Source organism: Cavia porcellus, unplaced genomic scaffold (genome assembly GCF_034190915.1).
Source record: "Cavia porcellus strain 051 isolate PalLab524CR breed Dunkin Hartley unplaced genomic scaffold, mCavPor4.1 scaffold_18, whole genome shotgun sequence".
In the NCBI taxonomy this organism is placed as follows: Eukaryota; Metazoa; Chordata; class Mammalia; order Rodentia; family Caviidae; genus Cavia; species Cavia porcellus.
The window spans coordinates 17,256,576-17,281,481 of NW_026947501.1; the positions used below are offsets into that span (position 1 = coordinate 17,256,576).

The window sequence follows — 24,906 nt, forward strand, 5'->3', positions numbered from 1 at the left end:
GCCCTCCACAGCAGTGCCACCATGGGAGGAAGGGCAAGGGGATGGCCCTGCAAGCTATGGCAATGGCTCAAGGCCATTTGTGCAAGGAATACCAGCATCTTGGAACTGAGACATTCTGGAAGAGGGACCCCTGGTCCTTGCCTCCTGCAGATTCTCCACCCACTGGAAAGGGCTTGGCTAGTGCACAGGACAATGCTGGGAGCCTCTCTTGCATTGGAGGCCGGCACTAACACTCAAGGACACTGCCACAGGAGGTCACAGCCAAGGGCTGGGTGGATGGATCAGAGTAGAAGGTCTTCCTGAGGGGAGAGGAACATAGCACACCAGACAGGACTTTTCAGAGAGGCTTCTGGGTTGGCCTCTGCACCATAAAAATGAGAATAGGAAGACTTTTTGTGAGGCAGCCTGAGCCTAGTTAATGGGTTTCTTTTCTTGTTTGTTTTTTGAGAGAGGGTCTCTCTATGTAGTTCAGGATGGCCTTGAATTCACAGAGATTCTCCTGTGTCAGCCTCCCAAGTGCTAGGATTACAGGCATGTGCCGCCATGCCTAGGCAGTCCTGGGTTGCTGACAATGAGTTTCTTTAGTAGAAGAGGAACTGGTACTGTGGAGACTGTGACACTGGGTGTCAGAGCAGATCCATCCAAACCTTGCCTTTGTGTGCTGGCCATGTGACTTTGATTGAGTTCCCTAGACTCTGGGTCTTTTTCTGGGTCTGTAAAGTGGCACTTATTGCATAGGTTTGTGGTGAGGATTGGTGCATGGAAAATGCCTAGTACGTACTGAGCACTGATAACTATTAAGGAGACCGAGGCTCAGGGCAGAGGAGGGGTGATTGTTATGCTTTGACTCTAAAGGGTCCCCCCAAAAGCTCATTGTTTTCAAAAGTAAGGTGATTGTATCATGAGGCCTCAGACTTCATCAGTGAATTAAGCTATGGGCGAATTCACACTATGATGGCAGCCTAAGGAGGTCATTTAGGGTTGAGGCCTAATTTAAAGGGGTAGCTCAGGGGTGTGACCTTGGGACTAGATCTTGTTCCCTTTGTCTCTGGCTCTTTCCCTCTCTCTCTGCTTCCTGGCTGCCATAAGGTGAGCAGCTTACCTCTGCGGGCTCCTCTGCCGTGGGTGGTTGTGCCTCCCCACAGGCCCAAAACCACGGAGCCGGCTGAAACCTCCAAAATTGTGAGCCGAAGAAATTTTTCCTCCTCTAAGTTGACTTTCTCAGGCTTGTTGTCACAGCAGTGAAAAGCTGTGACACAGTGACCTTTCCGCTGCCCAGCACTCTTCGCCCCACTTCCTTGGCCAGAAGGGAAGAGTGGGAAGGGGTGTAGAGTTGCTTGTGTGGAAACCTGCGGAATGTGGTTGTAACTCTCGAGGACAGCACAGGAGGAGCCTCCAGAGTGCAGACCTGGTGCCGTAGAGCCTGCTATGGGCAGAAAGCAACACCGGGCAGGCACCTAAGTCCGAGCTTCTGTTGTCCTGCAAGAAGAGAAGGGGTTGCCAGGGGCCCTCCGTGTGGGGCCCAGGCTACAGCCACACACCTGGAGCATGTTAGGCACACAAAATCTCAGGCCTCTTCACACCTGAGTGAGAAACTCAGGAGCTGGGCTTGGAGAAATTTTTACTTCTAACACGCTCTCTAGGTGGTCTGTGTGTGTGTGTGTGTGTGTGTGTGTGTGTGTACACTTACTATAGTTGAAAGCTGCTGGAACTGCTGGCCTCAACCATAGCAGCTTCTCTTTAATCAGCACCTCAAGGGGACGTGAGGCCTCAGAGGCCCCCAGTGATCCCAGGAGAGGTTAGAAACTGTGGGGGTGAAGGTGGGTGGGGACTGTCCAGTGCAAAACAAAAATACAGGGCTCTGTTCAACACGCAGGAGAAAAGCGTCTGGTCTCCTCCTTGATGTGTCTCCTGCTTTAAAATGTGCTCCTTCACGTCACTCTTTCTGGCACAGGGACTCAGGCAAGGTGAACAGAGACCCTTTCAGTCTTCTGGGACCTGTGATTCCCACCAGGCCCTGCTGAGGGCGCTGCAGCTCCCAGGGAGGTCTGGGGCTCCGGCTGGAGAAGTGACGTGGTGGAGCGAGGGTAGTATGCTGGCACAAGCAGGTACTGGGTGACTAATGACTGTATTTCCTCCCACGCCAGTCACCACTGGGGCCTGCACTGTGGCCGGTGCAGTGGTGCATTTCTGTATAATCTCTTTTGACAGCTGGGAGGGGCACAAGCCCACAAGCCTAATCCAATTACAGTAACTGAGAGCTCTGGCTGCTCACCGATGACAAGGTGAACACAAGGGCATCCCAATTTGGGGAGCTGGAGCTCCAGGACCAGCAGGCACTGGCACAGAAAATATTTTCCTGCTCTGCAACCTGGGATATTTTTGTTTCATGACAAGTGGCGGCTGTCACTCTGGAGCTGTGTCAATTAGAGCGACATGAAGGGAGCCAAGTGAAGTGGATTGGACTCCCCACATCCCGTAGCTGGGCCTGTGATTGATGGATGCTTCCGCCTGGGAAGGGAGGTTCCCTGAGAGGGCAAGGAGAAAGCTGAGGGCTCTGATTTTCTCTGTTGCTGTGTGGCCTTCAGTGGGCTTCAGCGTTCTGTTCTGTAACACAAGGATAGCAGATTATCCCACGACTACTGGTCTCTCCTTTAACATTCCCTGTGGCTGAGGGTTTGAAAGAGATGTTTCAGCCTAGATGATTAATTTTATGGAAAGAGCAATAAGAACATAGTGCAGAGGGCAGAGAAACAGACAGGTGGGCTGGGATTACTTCATGAAAGGCTGCGATGTTCTGCTAAAGAGTTTGCTGCTTCTTTGTAGGCACCAGGGAACCACAGAAGGCATCTAAAGTCAGGATAAGGTGTGTTCAGGACTGTAGAAAAATGAAGTAGAATTCAGAAGAATTGAAAATGAGAAAGAAGGCAGTTTGGTGGCCAAACACACTCCCATGCCGCTCTGCTTACTAAGCAGGACCAGCTGTTAGCCTAAGAGCTGTCCTAACTCAGCATCCCCCCCCCACCAGGCTGAGAGCTCTCTCCTTTCCCCTCTCCCCACTCCCTCCCTCTCCCCTCTGTACTGTGGCTTGAACGGACCTGGGGCCTTCACACTGAACTACTTCCTTAGCACTTTTTTAAAAAGTCAAGGTCTCACTAAGCCTGCACTTGCATTTGTATGTGATCCTCCTGCCTCAGACTCAGACACAGTGCAGCGTGGAGAGTTTTATTACCATCTCACTGTCCTTTGGTGGTGGTGTGCATTTTGCCAATGTGTATGGTGGGAATTGACATTTCCATGTCATTTTGACTTGTATTTTTCATGTTGTACTGCAGCCAAACATCTTTTTTATGTTTGTCAGCTACTTGCTTTATCTTTTGTGAGTTGCCTACTCATTCTTTTGCCTAGTTTTCCTTTTGGATTTTGTTGTCACTGTTACTATTTTTGCAGACCTGGGGCCAGAACCCAAGATTTCACACATACTAAGGCAAATGCTTTACTACTGAGCCACATCCCCAGGCTCACTTAGGTGTTTTATTTTATTTTTTAATGTTTTGTGTTGCTGGGGGTTGATCTTTGGGCTGCACACGTGCTAGACAAGTGCTCTACCACTGAGCTACCCACCTAAGCCTTTTAAAAATTTTATTTTAAGACAAAGCTTCACTGAACTGCTTTAAACTTGCAGTTGTTCATTGATAACCATTGTTGATAACCTTGTACTCTGTTTTACACCATGTGCTATGTCTATCCTTGGTTTTGACTGACAGCTTTGTTTTGCCATATTTGACTTTATTCTCTCCCCCCCAAAAAGTAATAAGAACTAAGGAGTAATAAAATCCAAAATGTGTAAATTTTGTTGTAAAAAAGAGAGGGGAAAAAAAAGAGCTCTAACGGATATAACAGCAAGTGTGTTTAGGGGTGTTAAATAGCTGACTATATTAATGTTTTTGGATCATTGAACACAGCTGCTTACAGTCTCTCTGTTTGAATGTCCACTTTGTATTCTTTGATACTGTGATTTGAGCAACTATTTCCAAGATGATAATATGTAATCTATTAACAGGTGATTTCTTACTGTTATGTTTTTTTTTTTGTAGTTCTGTATTACGTGTACCCTTACACCGCTTTGTTTTGTTTTGTGTTTTTCTCTTTTTCCTCTTAAATAAAATTAAAAAAATAAATAAATAAACTTGCAGTTGTTGTGCCTCAATTTTCTTTTTTTAAAATTTTATTTAAGGAGAAAAAAAAACAGAAAAAGGGTACAAGTTATACAGAATTTCAGAAAGAATAAACAGGGAATCGCTAGTTAATAGATTACACACTGTTATCTTAGAAAAAATTGTTCAAGTTACAAAATTAAAGCATATTAAGTGGACTTTCAAACAGTGAGACTGGAAACAGTTTTGTTCAATGATCCAACAAAACTTAGTAATATGGTTATCTATCTTATACACTTAAGTATATATGCAGTTATATCCTTTAGAGCACTTTCTTTTCCTTTCTTTTGTACAATGACAATTACACATTTTGGGTTTTATTACTCCCACAGTTCTTATTACTTTTCTTTGAATAGAGTAAAACCAAATGTGACATAACAGAACAGAGTCAGTCAAATCAAAAGGATGGACATAATAGATAATGTAAAAACAAAATACCAGGTGATCAACAGTGGTTACCATACTGCCTTTCGCTATCTTAAAAAGAATTGCCTATATTATTAGTTATAATAAAATTGAACAAAACAGTAAAGAATAAAACCAAAACATTGGAGACATTACAAGACTTTAAAAGAAGATAATAGTCAACCGCAATGGGCGTCATAATGAATCTTACTGTCTTCACAGTTGTTGCCTATATTTTCGAACTTGGTACTATCAAGCAAAGCAGAATAGGAGAAAATCAGTCAAAACAAGATGGTGCGGGCAATACAGGAATACAAGTTAACAGGAAATCAGAGTGGTTACTATAATGTATCCTGCTATTTTTATTTTTCCCTTAATTAAAAAGATAAAAATAAAAAAGTAAATAATTTTAAAAAGGAGATTGACATAAAAGAGGGCATAACAACAAAACAGCGCAGGTCAAAGCATAACCATTTAAGCAAAATAGTGTTTCACCACAAGATATCCTGACATAAAAGTAGTTATCATAGTGTCTCTTTCCTTGAAATCTTTGAGTATAACTTTGTATACTGTAGCACCAAACATATCAAGACAATGTAAAACCATTCAAGAGAATGACAGTATTACAGGGTATTTAGAACCAACTATCAGAAAATGAACAATGGTTTTTGTATAATCTCCTTGTCTATAAAAGTTTTTGCTTATATTATCACATATAATAAAATCCAATAAGATACAACCTGTTAAGACCGATGGAGACAGAATAAAAGCCTGATGGGACTTCAAAACAGGATGATCTTAAATCAGCACTAGCTATTACGATGTCTTGTTTTCTCCAAAATAGCTGCTCCTACCATCTAATCTTCTCTGACTCATTTCTGTTGAGATCTTTTTCTGTCATTAGTTGTCAGTTTGTCGTCTTCATTTCGCTTTCTGCTCCATTCCTTGTGGCCTCTCTGCCAGTTTCTGAAGTCTTGGTATTTTCCTTTTTTTAAAATATCTTGCAATATTCTCTGTAGAGTTGAATTGGTGGTTGCAAATTCCCCTAGTTCCTCTTTATCCTGGAAGCACCTTGTTTTTCCATTAATTTTTAGGGATAGTTGTGCAGGATATATCAATCTTGGCTGGAGGTTATTATCTTTCAAAGCTTGAATTATTTCCCCCCATGCTCTTCATGATTTGATGATGTGTCAAGAAATCTGCTGTAATTCTGATGGGTGTTCCCTTGTAAGTGATTTGTTTCTTGTCTCTGATGACTTTTAATATTCTGTTCTTATATTGGATTTCTGTAATTTTGATTATTATATGCCTGGTGTAGCTCTGTTTGGGTTGTAGGTAGCTGGGGTCCTGTATGCCTCATGCATCTGAGTATCTTTACCTTTTGCTAAATTAGGGAAATTCTCTTGGATTATTTCTGTGAATAGCTTTTGTAGTCCATTTGTTTTTGTCCCTACTTCTTTTATGTTCTTAATTCTTAAGTTATAGATCCTCTTATCATCTTCTAGCCTTTGTATTATTGCTGTTTGTTTTCTTGTTATTTTTAAGAAGTTTTTCATTTCATGCTCCCATATTACAAATCTGCCCTCCAGTTCAGATAATCTATCCTTAGTTTCTTTCAAGCTGTTATGCCAGCTTTTAATAGAGTTTTTAGTTTCTTGGTAATCTCTTTGAACCTGCTTCACGTATTCTGTTTTCTCTATTTTCTCCGTCAAGCAATTCTCCCTTTTTTTCTGTTCTTCCATTCCACCATCTGTATTTTCTTGGGTGGTGCTTAGCATTTCTCTAACTATTCTACTTATATCTTGCTTTATTTCATTAAATACTTTGCTTTTGAACTCGTCTATGAGGCTCCGGAGATACTGCTTTATGTCTATTGGTGCTGTGTCTAATATTGCATGTTTTCTGTCCTCATTCCTTTGCATTTACCTTTCCTGGATCAGTGTTCTCAGGATTGGGGACTGAGGACCCTTTCTTGTTGCTTCCTCTTCCCATACTTTTTGCTCCTTCCATACAAACGAATGTATCATGCCTCAATTTTCTGAGTATGTGGGATTATACATGTGTACCACTGTGCCAGTACCCTTTCTGTATATTTTAAATATTTTGTTTTCTACAGGCTTTCCTCTTCATTTATATGCACTACATATATTTTCCAGTTTATACTTTTTCATTTCTTTTTAATTTATTATTATTATATTTATTTTTGTAGTGCTGGTGATTGAAACCAAGGCCTTTGGACTGAGGTACATCTCTAGTCCTTTAAAACATGTTTTTGTTTTTTTTTCCCAATGAGACAGGGTCTGTCATGGCTTACATTAGATGTTCCCCCAAACCCTCATGTGCTCATTGGTAGGGTTTTTGGGAGGTAGATGGATCATGGATGTGTGATAGTGGATTAATCCACTGATCGGTTTAGTATAGTTCTGGGTATGGATGATGGATTTACTGAAGAGGGATGATCCACCCCGGGTATGGCTGGGACAAAGCAATAGGCTTATAGCCTAAATGGAATACAAAAGAAAGGAGGCCATCTCACCACCTCCTACCTGCCCTGCCATGGACTGTTTGTCCTCTGTAATGCCCCTCTGCCATGCTGCCCTGCCTTGGAGGCAGCTGACAACAGACTGAATTCTTTACAAACTGTGAGTTAAAATAAACTTCTCCTTCTTTACTTTGTGGTGTCATTTATTGTGCCTCAGTAATAAGAAAGTAACTCTTACAGTGTTGCTAAGTTGTCCAGGCTGGGCTGGAACTTGTGATCCTTCTGCCTCAATTCCCAGAGTGCTGAGATAACGTGCATGCACTACCACCTCTGACTTTGCCTTTTACTTTTACTTTACTTTGTATTTTTAGATTTTAATGTAGAGAACCCTGTCCCATCCTCATCGCGGTCCAGGAAGGTTTATATTTATAATCACGTAGAGAAGTTACTGACATTCTAGTGGGTTATTTCCAATCTACCACTTCCAGTGCAGCTCACTGCTAGAATAAAGACACTAAGACATAGATACAGTTACGGAGAGCAAAGGAGTCCTAACTCCAGCCAAGGCAATGATTCACTGGAACAAAGCCCTTGACCCAAAGCCCTTCCCAGGTTTTATTAATTCTCCAGGAGGGGGGGTGACTTGGGGATGAGTGACAGTGAGAGTGATGGAAAATATATGGCTGCCGTGGCTGCCATTAGCTGGGCTAGGTAGGAGGTCTGAGATCACCTCTGTAATAAGCAGAGAGCAAGAATGCAGAGAGCAATCTACATAACACACCTGAGGCAGTTTCTAATAATTTAGGGTCAGTGCTTCAGCTCTGAAGTACAATTCTTTCTGCCCTGGGAGGTCACAGCCTCTATCTTAAGGTTCAGTCCCAGCTGACAGTATGGAGCGTGGCTCTCTGGCCCTCCCGGCTGAACCACGTATTTGGGGGAGTCACTGGGTGGGGAAACACTGACCTATTGCCTTGCTTCAGAGATTACACATCAGCTCCTCAGTCAGCCCAGTTTACCATTGCTTAAAGCCAATTGAAGGGACAAAGAAATAGCCTTGCCTGCGCTGTCCATATCAATACATGGAGATAGGGCTGAGTTTATCCAGAGTGGAGACAGTTGCTCTTCTTTACAAGGAGAGTCCAGGAGAGTCATCTGTGTGGTTCCTCATACTTTAGTATTAAAGTTTTATTTTTCCAAATGTATAGCTGTTGAAACTGCCCATACATCTTCATCAGCAGCTGGATCATCTCCACCCTTGTTATTTCTGGTATGAATAACTCGAGCTCTGTGCTTTGAAACCAGCTGGATAAGTCCTTTACTAAGAAGCTCCTGAAGAACGGAGTTGTTCAATAAACCTTCAGTCTCTCAGAGACCATAACTGGAGTTATTTTATGGTTGGGAACTTTCTTACAGTGTTTGTTGTCAGTAGCTTTCTCAAATGAGACCAGATTATTGAGCTTGTCATAGAACTTTGGCTTTAGACCCCTTCTTTTGGCCTTGCCTCCACATTTTTTGCTGGTTCTTTGTCTTACCTGGCCACCTTTCCAGCATCTTTCTTTTTGTCAACCTCAGGGGACACTGTGGAACTTGGATAGCAACAGTGATCACTGCACCCTCAGTTAAGATGTTAGACGAAAAAAGTTAATTTTGATTATTACAGTGACGTTAGAAAAGCAATCACAGATGAGTGAAACATAGTTTATCAACATTGTATTTATGGTTTGTTCTTTGGTGTCTTTTAAAGAACTCCTCTACATCAAATTCTGAAGCTAGTCTGTATTTTTTAAGTATTTTAATGTTTTCCTTTGACCTTTAAGTGTTTGATCCACATTGAAGTTATTTTTGCATATGGCTTAAGGTTAGGACACACAGTATCTTCTCTACATGAGTGCTCAGTTGTCCCAGCACTGTGTATTGAACATTTCTTGGCTCAGCTCTGTGTCCTAGGATCAAGCCTGGATGAGGCAGACAAAGCTCCAGCTGTCAGCATCCTGCAAGTTCACGGGAGGCAGCATAGGAGGCAGCTGAATGCGAGTACCTTCTTAAATGTTACCTCCCTTTCTCCCGGTCCTGCTGCCATTCTCCCTCTGGGAACTCATACCAGGTTGGGAAGGTTCCTCTCGTCATCACTGGTCCCTAATGCCTATGAGATTTCAAGGTCTCCTGCCCAGGAATGTGTGAGCTCGATACAGACCAGCCTTTGTGAAGGAGGAGGAGCAGCCCTGGAGTCTCCTACCTGCTCTGGCTGGGGAGGCCAAGGGAGACGGCAGAAAACAGCGTGACAGGGACGTTGGATCCTGAGGTGCTGTTAGAGGAACCCACAGGGTCTGATAGCTCTGGTACTTGTGAGTCCTGTCCCCTGCCTTCTCCATAGAAAATGGAAGGTGCTAGGGTGCACCCCAAGAAGTTTCAGGTACTCAAAGACATGGAATCAGACAACAGTAGAAGTAGAGAAACTTTTTCTTCTAATTCTTGGTTTTCCCCATTCCCCACTTCAGTACAGAGAAACTATGTCGCCAACTTTTACTTTTATTTTGAGACGAGGTCTCCTTAAGTCACTGAGTTGCTCCAGCTGTGCTGACCATTTTATGCTCCAGCCTCAGCCTCATGTAATGCTGAAATCATAGGCGCTTTGTTTTTGAAATCATGTGTGTGTGTGCGGGCACGTGCACTATTGGGAACTGCATCCAAGACTTTTATACTAAGCTGCATCCCTGGTCCTTTTTATTTTTTAATTTTGAGACAGGGTCTTGCTAAATTGCCTAGGTGGGATTCGAACTTACGATCCTCCTGTCTCAGCCTCTCAGAGTGCTGGGATCTGCTCAGTTCTTGTTTATTTTTATATTTTGAGATAGTCTCTGTTGTAGTCAGGGGTTTGCAAAGAGACTAATAACACACAGGACACATAATTTATAGTATTACTTATAATGATCACCCAAGGTGTCAAATACAATCAAAGTGCAGGAAATCCATCCACAACACTGAAGACCTGGAAAAATTCAGCCGAGGGCCTGATCCCATGGCAATAACCTACATAAGTTCACCTGAAAACCTAGAGCCCACAATAATGACTCATGCAAATCCATTTCACGGATATGCACTGGGAAGGTCCAAAGGTCATTGGTGGAAGCTGACAAATCTGTGCCAGCGAGATGAAGGATTTGTGACAGTAGCTTGAGGTTTCTGAAGTGGAGCCAAGAAGCGACGCTCAAAATAAGGACCAGGGCTCCCCCAAAAAGTACTGCAGCCATCCTCAATGACAGTGAGATCCTGAGCTCCTCTGAGGATGAGAACAGCTGAGTTCATATCAGGAAGCCAGCGCACAGCGTTCAGTCTCTTCCCCTAGAGACTGAACAGCACACATCTTTCCCTCTGGAGAAGGAAGTGATGCTCAAAGTAAGGATCAGAGTGCGCCCAAAGTGAACCACAGCCATTCTCAGCAACGAGGTCCTGAGCTCCTCTGATGATAATGGCTGAGTTCATATCAGGGGAGCCAGTGTGACAAGCTCCTCCAGGAGAACCAGCAGCTCCAAACAACACTTAGGAGAACCCACAACATACTCTTCCCCTCTAGGTCTCCTTTTTATGCTGGCAACAGTCCCCAGATGGGCCATCCATACTCAACACCAAGCTGATTCTGTTCAGCTGGTGTTTAAATTGACCACCAGTTATCAATCCACTACAGTCTTACTGCATTCCCAGGCTGGTTTAAAACTTGTGATCCTTCTGTCTTGGACTTCTGTGTAGCTGGGATTGCAGGTGTGTCTCACCTTCCCAAGCCTTTTAATTCTCCCTTGTCACCCCTAGGGACTGTGTTCAGGTTTTGGAACCTTGTAGGGGCTCTGGTGTCTGACTAGATACCATTTTACTTTCTTTTCTTGTAATTGTTGTTTTTATTTTGTTTTGGGGGTTACCGACATCCTGGCAAGTGGTAGCAGTTTGCTATTAATAATACTCATGGAATGTTTTCTTTTATATTCATTTATTTGAGAGGAAAAAAAGAGCTCGCCTTGTGTATGTGAAATCACATCATGTGTGCATTTGTGTAACAAGGTGCAGGAAAGGAGAGTCACTGACTTATTGATGGTGGCTATGTCAGAGTGACAGGATTCAGGTTTCTTGTCTCACACATTTTTGAGTTGCTTATACTTTTTTTTTTACCATAAGCGTATGTTAGTACGCAATCAGAAAAGAACTGTTTTTGTTATGCAGAAAGGTGGGTATATTTAAAGGAACATATTAAGTGAGTAATAATATAAGAAATGTATTTGTCAGTATTTTCAGCAGAGTTTAAAAGCCCAGGGAGGGTATGGGACTTGTCTGGGGGCCTGTGAGGAGCAGGTCGGGAACCCCAGTCCTGGGGAAGAGCCAGGGCTGACTTCCTGTCCTGCGCCCATGGGGGGTGGGGTGGAGTGGGCTTCATCCTTTCAGTGTGGTTCAGAGGACTCCGTTTCAGAGTCTTGATTTCAGCCTTTTAATCAGATAAAGTATTGATCATTTTGCTAGATGGAGGCCGAGCCTCTGTGGTGCATTATATCTTTACTTTGCTTGCATTTAGACTGCTTGTGTGGAAAAGTGGGGGGTCTGGATGGCTCGGTTTGGGGAGCACTGTAACAGCCTTCTCCTCACTGGGCTTCTTCCTTCTTGGAGTCTTGTGCCTGTGCCAAGTTCTTGGTGCTGACTTTTACTGAGGAGGGCGTATTTTGACAGCCCCCAGGGGAAAGGATTCCTGAGTTGCAGCACTGGGAATCCCTGGGATCACTGCCTTCAGGAAAAGACTTTTTCAGCTCACAGCCTAAGTTACTGTTTAATCTTTAATGGGACTATACAGTCCAGACACAACAAGGAACAGACATTCATTCACCCATGCCTTCGGTGAGCATTTACCTGGCTTCCTGGAATAGGAATAGGTTGGATGACAGTGTCTGCCAGGCACGAGACAGTACAGACTAAGTAGCTGCTACCCCGTAGCCCCGTGGAAGGATAAGGCAGTCCCAGGTCTGTCCCTGCTGGAGGTCAAGACTGTGAAAGGCAGGAGGAAGAGCAGTTTGGGAGAAAAGCAGGCATGAGAGGTGGATTCACTGTTATGGCCCACAGCAGCCAGCTTTGGAAATGGGGCAGTGAGAGGAGTCTGCCCAGATGTTTAACAGAGACACGAAGAAAGAATTTTTAGGTAAAAAGAGTGGGGAGGAGCCATCCAGGAGGCGCTGTCAACAGAAATCTTGAGATAAAGGGACCAGCTGTGTCCAGCTGAGAGATGCCCTTCTGGTGGCCAAAGGAGAGAAGACAGGGTGGGAAAATGGCCAGGCCCAGGTCCTACAGGACCTCTTAGGACAGTGATTCTCAACTGAAGGTCATCCTGTGTTCTGGGGACATTTGGCAAAGTTGTCACAAGGGTGCATATGCATGTGTGCGTGCCTATGTGTGTGCGTGCATGTGTGTGTGTGTGCGTGTGTGTGTGTGTGTACATGTTTGCTAAACATCCACCAGGATAGCTGCTAGGAACAAAATGACCCAGTTCAATACACTAATAGGACTGAGATCGAGAAACCTCTTTTTAGGACCACTTTAAAGACTTCATTCCTTATTCCAAGACTCAGGGGAAAATCCTGAAGAAGTTTTACACAGGAGAGTGGTGTAATAAAATTTATGCTTTAAAATGATTAGTTGCTGACCTGAGAAAATTTTGAGACCTGACTGGGGAATTTCAGCTTCCATAGTCCTCCCATACCCTGGGGTTTAGCTTTTGGCCACATTGTGGCCAACTGGGTCCATCGGGGCAGGAAAACCAATTCAGACTAAGCAAGGCAGGGACTTTTCCCCAGGCCACAAGAGGCATAGCACTAAGGCCCACAAAAATGTCTCAGGCTGGTGTGACAGGCAGGAAAATCCCTGTAGAGATGTCCATGCCCTAATCCCCTAAGTCTGTGAATGTGCTACTTTACATGCAAAAGGGATTTTGCAGATGTGATTAGTTAAGCATCTTGAGAAGTGAGAAGATTATCCTGGATTATGTGGATGAGTCCAGTGTAATCAAAAGGATCCTTCTAAAAGGAAGAAGAGAGGAAGTCAGAGAGGAAAACAAAAAAACAAAAGACAGTCAGATTTGGAGACCTGATGACTGAAAGAGAAAACAGACTGATTTGAAATGGTGTGTTGATGGCTTCCAAGATGGAGGAAGGAACAGAATTATAAGACAGTAAATCTGCATGCCACTGACATTCCGTGTTTTGTTATGTGACAACAAGAACAGCCTGGCTGGGCATGGTGGTATAAGCCTGTAGTCCCAGCATTTAAGAAGTCGAGTAAAAGGATTGTGAGTTTGAGACCAGCCTGGGCTATCTAGAAAGACCCTGTCTCACAAAGAAGTTATTATGGTCTAGAAAATGTTTTTATTACTTCTGAAATAAAAGAGGGAAACTGCAAACTAGAATTTAACATTTTCCATTATTTTAAAATTTGTTTTATCATATTTAACCAATACAAAAAGGTATAGTCTAATAAAAGCACAACTAATTATTACCTCCAAACCAAGAAATAAAGTATTTCTGATACAGCTAAAGGCCCCTGCAGACCCAAGCCTGATTTTATTCCACTCTCTTCCTTATAGAGACAATGAGTGTCATAAATTTGGTAATTTTTATTCCTGTGGATTTTTGTACACATATCCCCAAACATAGACTATAGATGCTGTTTGACTCAAAATGGAGTGACATTCGAATAAACCCTCTGAAGATTAAAAATATCATAAGTTGAAAATGCATTTAATGCTTCTGACCAATAAGCATTAAAGATGGCCTCTCCTACTTTAAACATGATCAGAACACTTATAATACCCTATAATTGGGCAAACCATCTAACACAGAGTCTATTTTATAATAAAATGTGGGCTACTCCTCTCATTTATTTATTTACTTTGGGGGTGGGGGTCAACACCCCTTGTCTGAGTTGTGACAATATTCCTGCCTCCACCCCCAGAATGCAGATATCACAGGCATGTACTTCTCATTTACTAAATAGTTGTATTTAAAAAATGTTTGCAATGCAGGACACTGTAGAGCCTGTTGTTACCCCTATGATTGAATGGCTGGCCACTCCCAGCATTGTGAGAGGGTACAGTACTGCGCCTCACTAACCCAGGCAGATATTCAAATTCAGAATTTGAAGTGTGAGCTGGGCTTGGTGGTGCACAATGCTGAGGACCAGCTTGATGCAGTGTAAGCAGGCAAAAATTAATATTAATAAATGGGCGCAAAAACAATTGAGAGTCTATCTTAGGCCTACATGAGCTGTGGTGAGACCACCGGTTGGCTTAAGGACAGATAAATCTTTAAGCCAATGGCCAAAGTCAAGGCTAGCAAACCACCTGTGAAGTTTTGGAACCTCAAAGCAAGATAACTTGGCAGCTGAGGACCTGACTTATGCAAATTCCATCTAGCTCAGTTAGCAGACAATCAAGTTACTAGTTAACCATGATATATTCCTGTGTGCTTTTCCAAAAATGCATTGTTCCTCAATTCTTACATCTTGACCACTCCCATTGGTTCTTGTAGGCCACCAGCACAATGCCCACCCCAGTTGTGCCCCTAAAAAGGAGACCAAAGACAGTGTGCCTCATGGTCCTAGCCCATCACTGGGCCTTTTACCAGGCAGAAGGATCGCAAGTTGGATCCCAGCCTGGGTTAACTCAGCATTTTAGAAAGACCCTGTCTCAAAAGAAACAAAGTATATGGGTACCGTTCAGGAGCAAGGTCCTGGGTTCAATCATAAGTACTGGGGAAAAAAAAGTAGTTTCTCATTGTATACTGTCTTTTTCTTTTTTAAACCATTGTAAAGTCAGAAAACTCTTAGTTGAAACATCGTAAGTCAAGAATCATTTGAAGGATTCTGTGTGCTGTGCATATATCTAGCATCTTAGTGTGTGATTTCTTGTGCAGTTTACTTTTCATGCCTAACATGTCTTGAGAATCATTGTTACTGATGCACATGGCAGGTCTATGCTGTATTTCTCTACCGTGTATGTTACACTTTGCTGATGAGCATTTAGGCTGTTATTGATACGGGCTATCACAAATATTATGGTCATGATGTTTTTCTACTTGCCTTCTGATTTTCTGCAGGGGTTTCTCTCAGATTCATTTCCAGGAGTGAAGTTTTGAGGGCCTTGGATAAACAGCTTTAGAGAACATTCCTTCAAATAGTCTGGGCCAATCCAAACTCAACTGGCAATACACAGGGTGCTTAGGGTCATGGTGTATTGGTAGTCTAAAATTTTTGCCAATACGATGTATGTGAGAGGGCACTGTGTTATGGTAAAACTTGCCTTGTGTAGATTACCATGGAGTTGAGTTTATAGGTCATTTCTGTTCCTTCTTCTGTGAATTCCCTGGTCATCTCTTTGCTCATTTTTTGATAGTGTTGGTTGTCTGCTTCTTACTGGTTTGTAGAAACTTTCGGCATTATTTGGAGTCTTTTGCCTTTGCTGCTTTATGTGTTGTATCTTCTCCCGTTTTATGATTTGTCTTGTCAAGTAGACAGGATGTCTTTGACAAAGAGTCTTCATCTTACCCCCAAGGCAGCACTGGGGCAGAAATTTCATTCCATGATCACCTCAGTTCATGTTTCAATACATGAGTGGTGAGGAGAGTGCTCATAAAATGATTTGCAAAGGTGAAGAGTGTCTTCTGGACATGCTTAGTTTTGTTAACAACGCATTAGGAAATGGTAGCCACATGGTATTTAGACCAGAGTCACAAACGGCCAGCTGGGTGTCATGATAGGGTAAAGTGGGCTAGGAAGCAGGCAGCCCCCAGCGGCACTTACTTGATGCTGTCCTGAGCACTTACATCCTCACAGCAACCCTGCAAGGTGGCTTCCAGTATTACTGCCACTTTGCAGATCAGGGAACCTGGGCTGAATTAAGCAATTTACCCAAAGCCACATAAGTAAGAAGTAAACATGCCAGGATTTGAAACTGGGCCATCCAACCCCATAGACCTTGTGTTGCCAAACTCCCTCTCCCCCTCTAGCCCTCCCTCCCTCCTTCCTTGGGTCCCTTCTTTTCATCTTCCTCTTTGTGGTGCTGAGGACTGAACCCAGGGCCTTCTCACTATGCTGTATTCCCTAGTTCTTTTCCAAATGTTTTCTTTTGAGACATGGTCTTGTAAATTGCCGGGGCTGGATTTGAACTTGTAATTCTCCTGCTCAACCTCTCAGAGTATTGAGATTACTGAATAGGCATACACCACCTCCCCTAGCTTTGAGTGCTGATTTTTGAGAAGTTAAACATCTGGATTTTTATAGGGTGACAGCTGTTTGTTAAGTGCTGGCAATCATTCAGTGATTTCACAACACTGCTCAGGTCAAATAAAATATTTTTGTAAATTTCCACTTGACTTTTTTTTTTTGCAGTACTAAAACTTGAACCTAGGACCTTCATATTGAGTTACATCCCCAGGTCTTTTTTAGTTTTTGTTTTGAAACAGGGTCTCACTAAGGCAGGACTCAAACTTGTGATCCTCCTGTCTTAGCCTTCCAGAGTACTGGGATTACAGTTGCATACCACTCCAGCAGGCCACTTTGTGACTTATGATTGACTCTAGAATGAATGATTTGTTTGCAGCCTGATTTGCCTTTGAGGGTAACCAGTGCTGTAAGAATCACTTGGAGCCAGGCATGGAGTTTGCCACAAGTTTGAGACCAGCCTGAGCTACATAATGAACTGAAGGCTAGCCTGAACTTGTCTCTAAAAACAAAGACAAAAAAAAAAAAAAAAAAAAAAAAAAAAAAGAACCGTATAGAGTAGCATTTCCTATGACTTACGCTAAAATAACCTCGGTCAAATAATAAGAATCTTTCTTTACTTGAATGCTTAGGAATTTGAAGTCCCCAAAACAATCTTATAGGTTTCAGTCATGTGTCCTATTAATCGTCTCCTTTCCAGACCACGGTTGACAGATTAAGTACTATGGTCACAGAGACGGGGGCAGATATTCTGGTATTGACATGTTTGCTACTGCAACTTATGAAATGATTGTTTCTTTTTTTTTTCCCAAGTGAAAGCAATTGTCTTAATATCTGTAATTTACTTGAAAATATGTGATGCAGTGTACTTGCTGGTGAGGTTAAAATTAAATTCTGGGTCATTTCCCCCCCGAGACACATTAGCTAGCACTGTATCAGAAAAGCCAACCCAGGTAGCCCTACAAGTCCCTGAGTAATCTATATTTGATCTGTAATAGACATTTTTCACACAATGAATATACCAGAAATGGAATTTTCCCTTGTGAAATAGCGGTTTGGTAATTAGCATGAGAATGACAGAAAAAGTCTCTAATATTTGAGATACTCCCCAAGGATCTTCCTGAACAGGATGTGGGTACAGCACAGCCTGCAGCACTGTAGAGAAGGTAGAGGGTGGTGCCAGCTCCTTGGCCCTGAGCCACTTGTATGTCCATATGTTGGCCTGGGAAGGTTTCTGGTTACCTGACTGCTGTGGTTTGAATATGGTTTTAGTGTCTCCCAAGGATGCATGTGTTACAGGCTTGAGCTTTAGTGTGGCAGTGTTTCAAGTGGACCTTTAGGAAACGGAGCCTGGTGAGAGGTCCTTAGTCATGAGGAACATGGCCTCAGCAGGGAATATAGGACCCTAGGTCATTGGCATCTTGTTTTAGAGCCTGGATGTTACAAGTTTCATGCCCTTGCATCCCCTGAACTGTGAACTGCAAACTTTTTTCTTTATGAAGTTAATCTACCTCAGGTATTTTGTTATAGTACCAGGAAAATGGACTGATACATTGATGCTGACTACTGAATAATGAACTCTTGACCTGAAATGTTACTTATCCTCCAGTGGCCCATTCATGTTGTATGGTAGTTGAATCTCTTAAGAGAATATGAGGTTGAACATCATGGGCTGGTTATACATGTCAGTGGTACAACTTGCCTAGCATGCGTGAGGCTCTGGGTTCCATCCCCAGCTCTACAAGAAAAAAAAAAAGTGGAATCTAATTCTCTCCCCTCAAGAGTGGACTGTCCCACGGATAGCATGGCATGTGGCAGAAATGACAGTATGTGATTCCAGGACATCATAAAGAGCACGGTGACTTCCCCCTTGTTTTCTTTCACAGTCCTCCCTCTGAGGAAACCCCACAGCCACGATGGGAGGCCACTCAAGAAGCTCTGTGCAGAAGACCACAGGGCAAAGAACTGAGGCTCCTTGCTGGCAGCCTGCAGGTGGGTCATCCTAGAAACAGATTCTTTAACGTGGTCAATCTTCAGGTAGCAATTTTATAGACAACTTCTCTTTTACTTCCTCCTACGTATCTATTCCCTTTCCCCTCCCTATTCCCCCCTCCCCCTTCTTCTGGTACTGAGGATTGAACTCAGAGGCTTCACAATGAGCTACTTTCTCAGCCTTTGATTTTTTGGACACAGGATCTTGCTAAGCTCAGACTGGGCTTGAACTTTTGTTCCTCCTGCCTCAGCCTCCCAGAGTGCTGGGATTACAGGTGTGTGCTACCACAGCCCAGCTTGCCTGACTCCTTGACTGCAACATCATGAAAGCCCTGAGCAGAATCACTCAGCTAAGTCACTCTGAATTCCTGACTCTCACAAACTGTGAGATACCAAATGTTTATTGGGTAGAGCTGCTGGGCTGGACAATTTGTTACACAGCTAATTAATAGTTTATCCTCTAAATAGTTTTTACCTTTTCTAGAGTTATGGACTTCTTTGAGGATGTGGTAAGGATTTTGGACTCTCAGAAACATACACACACAAAAACATGCAGCTCCTAATTTCTAAGAGGGTCACAAGATTTATGGACTACAGGTGAAAAACTCTTTCCTGAAATACTAGAATAGCATAAATATAAATTCTCTCAAAAATCCACTTCCTGTGGATGACTAATTTTTTTAAAAACAAGGTCTCACTTTATAATTCAGGATGGATTTGAACTCACTATGTAGCCAGTCTGGTCTTGAACTTATGGCAGTCCCCCTGCCTCAGTCTCCTGAGTGCTGGGATCACAAGTGTGTGCCACTTTAAAATCTGTGCTTCTTCTGTTTTTCCTTAAGATGGAAGAATCAGTTAAAAAGGCACTGGCCTCCTTGCCCCAGGCTCTTTCCACCAGCATGTTTCAGAGGGCAAAGGATTCAAAGGAACTTTCCTCACGGCTCTATTTTTGTGATTCAGTTCTTATGAAAAGAGAATCAGGGTGACCGATGGGGTTTCTAGAAAAGTCAGAAACAGTAGTTACTAGAAACACAGGAAGGAAGTATGTTCTTGAAAGATTAAAACTCCCAGGTTTGCAAGAAGCGACTTTGGTTTCTTTATACTCTTAGGACGTGTCAGAGCATTTGGGGAACCCTGCTCCTTGAGCCTCCTTTACCCTATTTTCACATAGACCTGTCTCCAGGCTGATGTCATTGTATGCAAAAGACACTCATAGTTGTTTGCTTTCCATTTGCTAGCTGGGGAGATAAAGACCTCCAAGGGGATACACAGAAGGGAAAGTAGTCAGACTTCCTCTCTGAGATCTGTCTTTGCTGAATCACTCGAGGCCTTGATTTCCACCCAAACCGAGAAAAGTATTCCAAGCCCCAAGAGTGAACTTCCTCTCTGGGCAGCCCAGCAGTCTCACTTCTGTCAGGACTGCTGCTGTCCTCTGGGCTGCACAGGCTGTGTCTGAAAGCGTAGCCCTAGGAAAGAAGCTGTACTTAGAGTTGTGATGGTGTGTTCACTCGGGGGCAAATTTTGTTTGGGAAACGTCTAAGATGTAGAGTTTGGGTACATGGGGCTAGAATTCAGGAAGAAGCCTGGGTGCAGAAATGTTGCTAAATAGGGTGTTGTGAGGGCTTCTTTCCTGTTTCTTGGTATCCTGAAGAAAAGATTGGACAACACACACAGAAAAGGTAGGTAGAGTGAATGTTCATTGAAGGCAGAAAAGAAGTTGTGTACTCAGGGTGAGAATGGGCTGTTGAAAAGGCTCAGAGCTGTCCGAAGGACATAGGGAAAGAGGTCTTTATTATCCAGAATACCTGGATTGGCCTGTACCTCATGTAAATATGGCATTGGAACAGTTGTCTTAATAAAAACCTTCCTGGGTCTCTTGCCAGTTGTAAGCTCAGAAATAGTGTCTTCTGATTGGTTGAATGTATATGTAAATGAAGGATTGGGAATAGCATCTTTGGACTGATCTACAGCATCAGATTTAGATGAAGGATTAAGATAGTGCTTTGTGATTGGTCCTGTGTACAGAGTTCAGAAGCTGTAAACCAGGAAGAGTTTTGGGTCCAGCATTGTGTACCTATCTTCTCTTTTGGGTAACTCTTACTCAGTCTGTTAGCCATGAGTTTTTAGGAGCTTTAACACATTCTACATGGTTGGTTGTCTGGTTTGCCCCATCCCTAATCTCTGTAAAACAGGAGGATAGCAGTATTTGCTCACGAGTATACACCTGTATAAACCTGTGGGTAGAAGAGGAAAAATTCACAAAAGGAGTAAAGAAAAATTATAAAACAGATTGTGAGGAATAGGAGAGAAAGGTATAAGAGAAAATGAACAAGGAAGCTTAAAGATGGAAATGGTGTTCATTTTACATGCAAATATAAGCAGAAACATTAAGCCACTGATAGCTGAAACATGTGATGTATATTTAGCATGAGCAGGGTTCCTAGTGAGTCTTGGAAACAGCAAAGTAACGGGGCGGCAGGGACAGAAATGTGATGAAAAAAGGCTGAGAGTGAATTCAAGAGATGCCACACCTAAGAATGCCTAAAGATAGCCAAGATTTGAAACTGGACAAGGCAGAGACTGGGTCAGCCTCCAGGATGAGCTAAGCGGCAGCTGGAGGCTGTGTTGAAGGGAACACACTCATTTTGCTATTTGGTCATCATCTACTTTTGCTGAGTGAATGAAATCACATTTCAAATGAACAGGAGTTGTTCTTTGGTGATACATTTATTCTTTGGTGTGGAGTAAGGGCAGCCTGAATCACCCAAAGGACGGGGCAGTGGAGGGAAGGTAGTTCCTTCTGCCCGGCCGCGAGGGTGTAAGCTCGGAGACGCCCAGCCATTTCAAATGTTAAATGCATGTAGAGTGAAGACAAGCTGGACAAATTGTGAAAGACAACTCTAGGGTTTAGATTTTTGATTACAGAAAACTCATGACTTGCAGTATTATTTTTACTTGAAATAAATTTATTTTCTGTATGTTTTCATGACTAATTTTCTGCGGGTTTCATATTAATCTTACTGGTAAAAATAGAACACTAAAAAATATAGACAATGTTTTCCAAGAATGCTCCAAGTCACTGGCAGGTACCTCCCTGGGGCTCCTGCAGTCTCCCTGTGCCAGCCTGTGCCGAAGGCCTGCCTGCCTGCCTCTGTGGCTGTGTTACTATGACAACCATTCTAGGGATTCTGTCCCTTGGACATCAGTGACCTTGGCCCTTGGACACAACCCATTTTTGCAGATCTTACAGGCTACACTGCCCTTAGGTCTGCATTTAGGTTTTGACCCTGGGTAAAAGTGTCCCAGTTTTACATTAAAATACGGGAAAAGGAAGTAATAAAAGATACTTTTTTTGCTCACTATTTTGGGGCTACTAGTTATAAGAAAAGGAACAACAGCTGCTTGGGAGGCTGAAACAGGAAGATTGTCAAATTCGAGTGTAACCTAGGCAGTTTAGCAAGAGTTTGTGGCATGCATGAGGCCCTGGGTCTAAGCCCCAGTACCTCAGAGAAAAAGAAGGAGAAGGGGAGGAGGAAAGAGAAGAAGGAGGAGGAGGAGAAGAAGAGGAGGAGGAGGAGGAGGATGAGGAGGAATACGATATGACATGAATATGATGACAACTATTATGTCCCCAACAGCCTTTCCTATTGAAAGCTCTGCTTGGGCGATGGAGAGCGAGACTTGGTCACACAGCTGTGAGCACAAGGCAGGTCACTTGACTGGGGACCAAGAACACAGCAAGCCTCCTCTGGTTAGTTTGTAGGAACACTGGCTCCTTTGATGTAACAATCAAGCAAAGGCTGGACTTTGTCAAAGGTAACCCAGAGGCTCAGACTGTTGGCTGACTTTGGAGGCCACCTGCATCCTTTGGATGCAGTAAATGACTGTGTAAGGTTCCTGATCCAAGAGGTGGTAACCACAGTGGAAGGCTGTTTCTATCACAGCAGTGTGAAATCCTACTGGAAAGTAGGAAAGGGCTTGAAGGCTGGAAACAGACCAAGATGTCCTTCAACGGGTAAATCATGATACATAGTTAAGATGGTGTCTATCAGAAATAAAGAGAAACAATCATGTAACAACTTGGAGGTATCTCCAGAGAATTATGCTGAGTGAAAAAAATCCCAAAAGATTGTATTATTGCATGTGTGTAACATTCTTTTTTAATTTTTATTTTGATACATGTTTGCAGTCCGTGATTACATGTACGTATCACATGTAATTCTTGTTGTGTCCCCTCCCTCTTCTCCTTCCCCTTTGCAACAGATCTGTCTCTATTTCCTATTATCCATCCTTTTTTGTCTTTTTTGAGACAGGATCTCGCTGCGCAGTTCAGGCTGGCCTTGAGCTCACTTTGTAGCCCAGGCTGGTCTCGAACTCACAACGATCCTCCTGCCTCAGCCTCCCGAGTGCTGGGATTACAGGTGTGAGCCACCTCGCCTGGATTTCTTTATTTATTTATATTTTGGACTTCTCATATAAGAGAAACTATGTGACATTTAAGCTTGTGTGTCTGATTTATTTCCCTTAACTTTTGGTCTCAGGGTGATATAGGGGAGTGAAACTCCCAGCCTACTAGATGTCCCAGTATGAGTTTGTGTTTTCTAAACTCAAAGAATGAATTTTAGGAACAACAAAAGCAGAATATATTTATTGAGAGAAAGAAAGCCTTTGTCTGAGAGACAGGAGGGGTCCTAAGTGGGTTGCCACAGACCCTGTATTTTTAGGAATTTTATAAAACAAAACCAGGAGGTGGGGGGGGTCTAAGGTAGGATGGGGAAAAATGGGAACTTGCAAGGTGGGCATAAGATGGGGCAGGACTGTGGGCAGCCAATCAGATTAACTGCTCAGGTAAAACTGATTAAGTCAAGAGCACATTGGAGGAGCGAGTCACGCAGCAAAGACTTAACAGCAGTGGCTCTTCCTGTATCGGGTTGGGATGGTGACTCCTGGCTTTGTCAGGGTGATAGAGAACTGCTTAGAATATCAATCCTTAGGGTGTGGATATATGTGCTTGATCTTTTGTCTTGAGCTATGACCCACAGCAGGAGCTGTCTGTCTCCTCCAACGTCATAAGACACTTGGTCCTGTGTCAGCCCCCTCAAGGGCCTTACCCCTGTCTGACTGCTTATAAAATTTCTATCTAACTCAGCTGCCTATAACAAAGGCGCATCCATTTTCCAACAAATGACTCAAAATTATCCTTCTTTCTGGCACAGCAGTTCTCCACTTTGTGTAAATGCTGCATTTTCTTCATCCCTTCTTCTGTTGATGTACATATAGGCTACTTGCAAGGTTTAGCTATTATGAGCTGTGCTATAACATCTTTAAAATGACACCTTATAGTGATGAAGAAGCGACTGATGGGCCCCAAGGGGTAAGGAGGAGTAGAAATAGGAAGGAAGAGAATGTGACTGTGAAAGGCAACATGGGGGATCTTTATGATGATGAAACTGTTCTATGTCTTGATTGTAGCGTGTCCATGTTTTGGGTGTGATATTGTACTATAGGGCTGCTGGGAACTGAACCCAGAGCCTTGCACTCTAAGCGCTAAGTGCGTGCTCTGCCACTAATCTATACTCTCAGCTCTGGGTTTTGGTAACTTGTCTACCCCACGTGCCTCTTCCTGTGGCAGGCCCCTTGCTTCTGCCCGCTGCCTGTCCCTCAGCACGTGACAGCTGAGCTGGTGTCTCCTGTGGGGACGCCCAGTGTGTAAAGCAGACTAGAAAGATTGGACGTGTCAGCAATGAATGTGCAGAAGTGCAGGCCTAAACCTGGTGACTCTTTCATATACGTTCAGCTTCCCAAAGTCCAGCTGCCTATGTGCAATGTGTATTTTTAGAAAACTTCAGTTTCCCACTAAAATACAGGAAAAAAAGCAATAAAAGATACATTTCCTGCCAACCAGTTGAGGACAACTAGGCAAAAGAAGAACACTGTAATATGAGTAGCCTAACAGCCATGTGTGCCCAGGTGCCTTTCCCGTGGAAGTCTGTGCCTTGGAGGGCGGAGGACTTGGCCGCATGGCTATGAGCTCAGGGCGGTCACACAAAGCAGCTCCCTTGACGGTGGCCAAAGGAGAGCATGATGGTCGCGCTGGTTTCCTTGATGGAGTCATCAAGCCAATGCAGGACTTTCTCAAAAGGAAGAAGGTGGCTCAGACTCTGTTTGCTGACTTTGGAGGTCATCTGCATCACGTGGGGGCTGTGACCCACAAAGGTTCTTATTCCATGGGGTGGCATGTGCAGTGGAAACAGCCTTCTGCTCTGGAAATGGAAAACAGGTCCCAGTTTGGGACTGTGCTCCTAATAGGCCAGAGCTTTGTGTCAGCTGTCACAGCAGTGTCAGATCCCACCTCCTGCCTCCTGCATTATCTAGGGGGACTCCCTCCTGGCTGTCAGCACCCCGCCCCCTAAAGTGAAAGGTGAGCCTGGGTCAGAGACAGGGGAGAAAGGAGAAAAACATTATTATTTTTGTTCAAAACTACATATTCATTATAAAAAGGAAAGTAACATAGAAAAGTACAAACCAGGCAGGGTGGTGCACTCCTGTAATCCCAGCACTCGGGAG

General features: G+C 43.4%; 1 pseudogene; it reads right to left on the reverse strand.

Moving 5' to 3' along the window:
• Positions 1-226: 226 nt before the first annotated feature.
• Positions 227-9,231, reverse strand: LOC100731185 (small ribosomal subunit protein eS25-like; annotated as a pseudogene).
• Between the last annotated feature and the right edge of the window lie 15,675 nt (positions 9,232-24,906).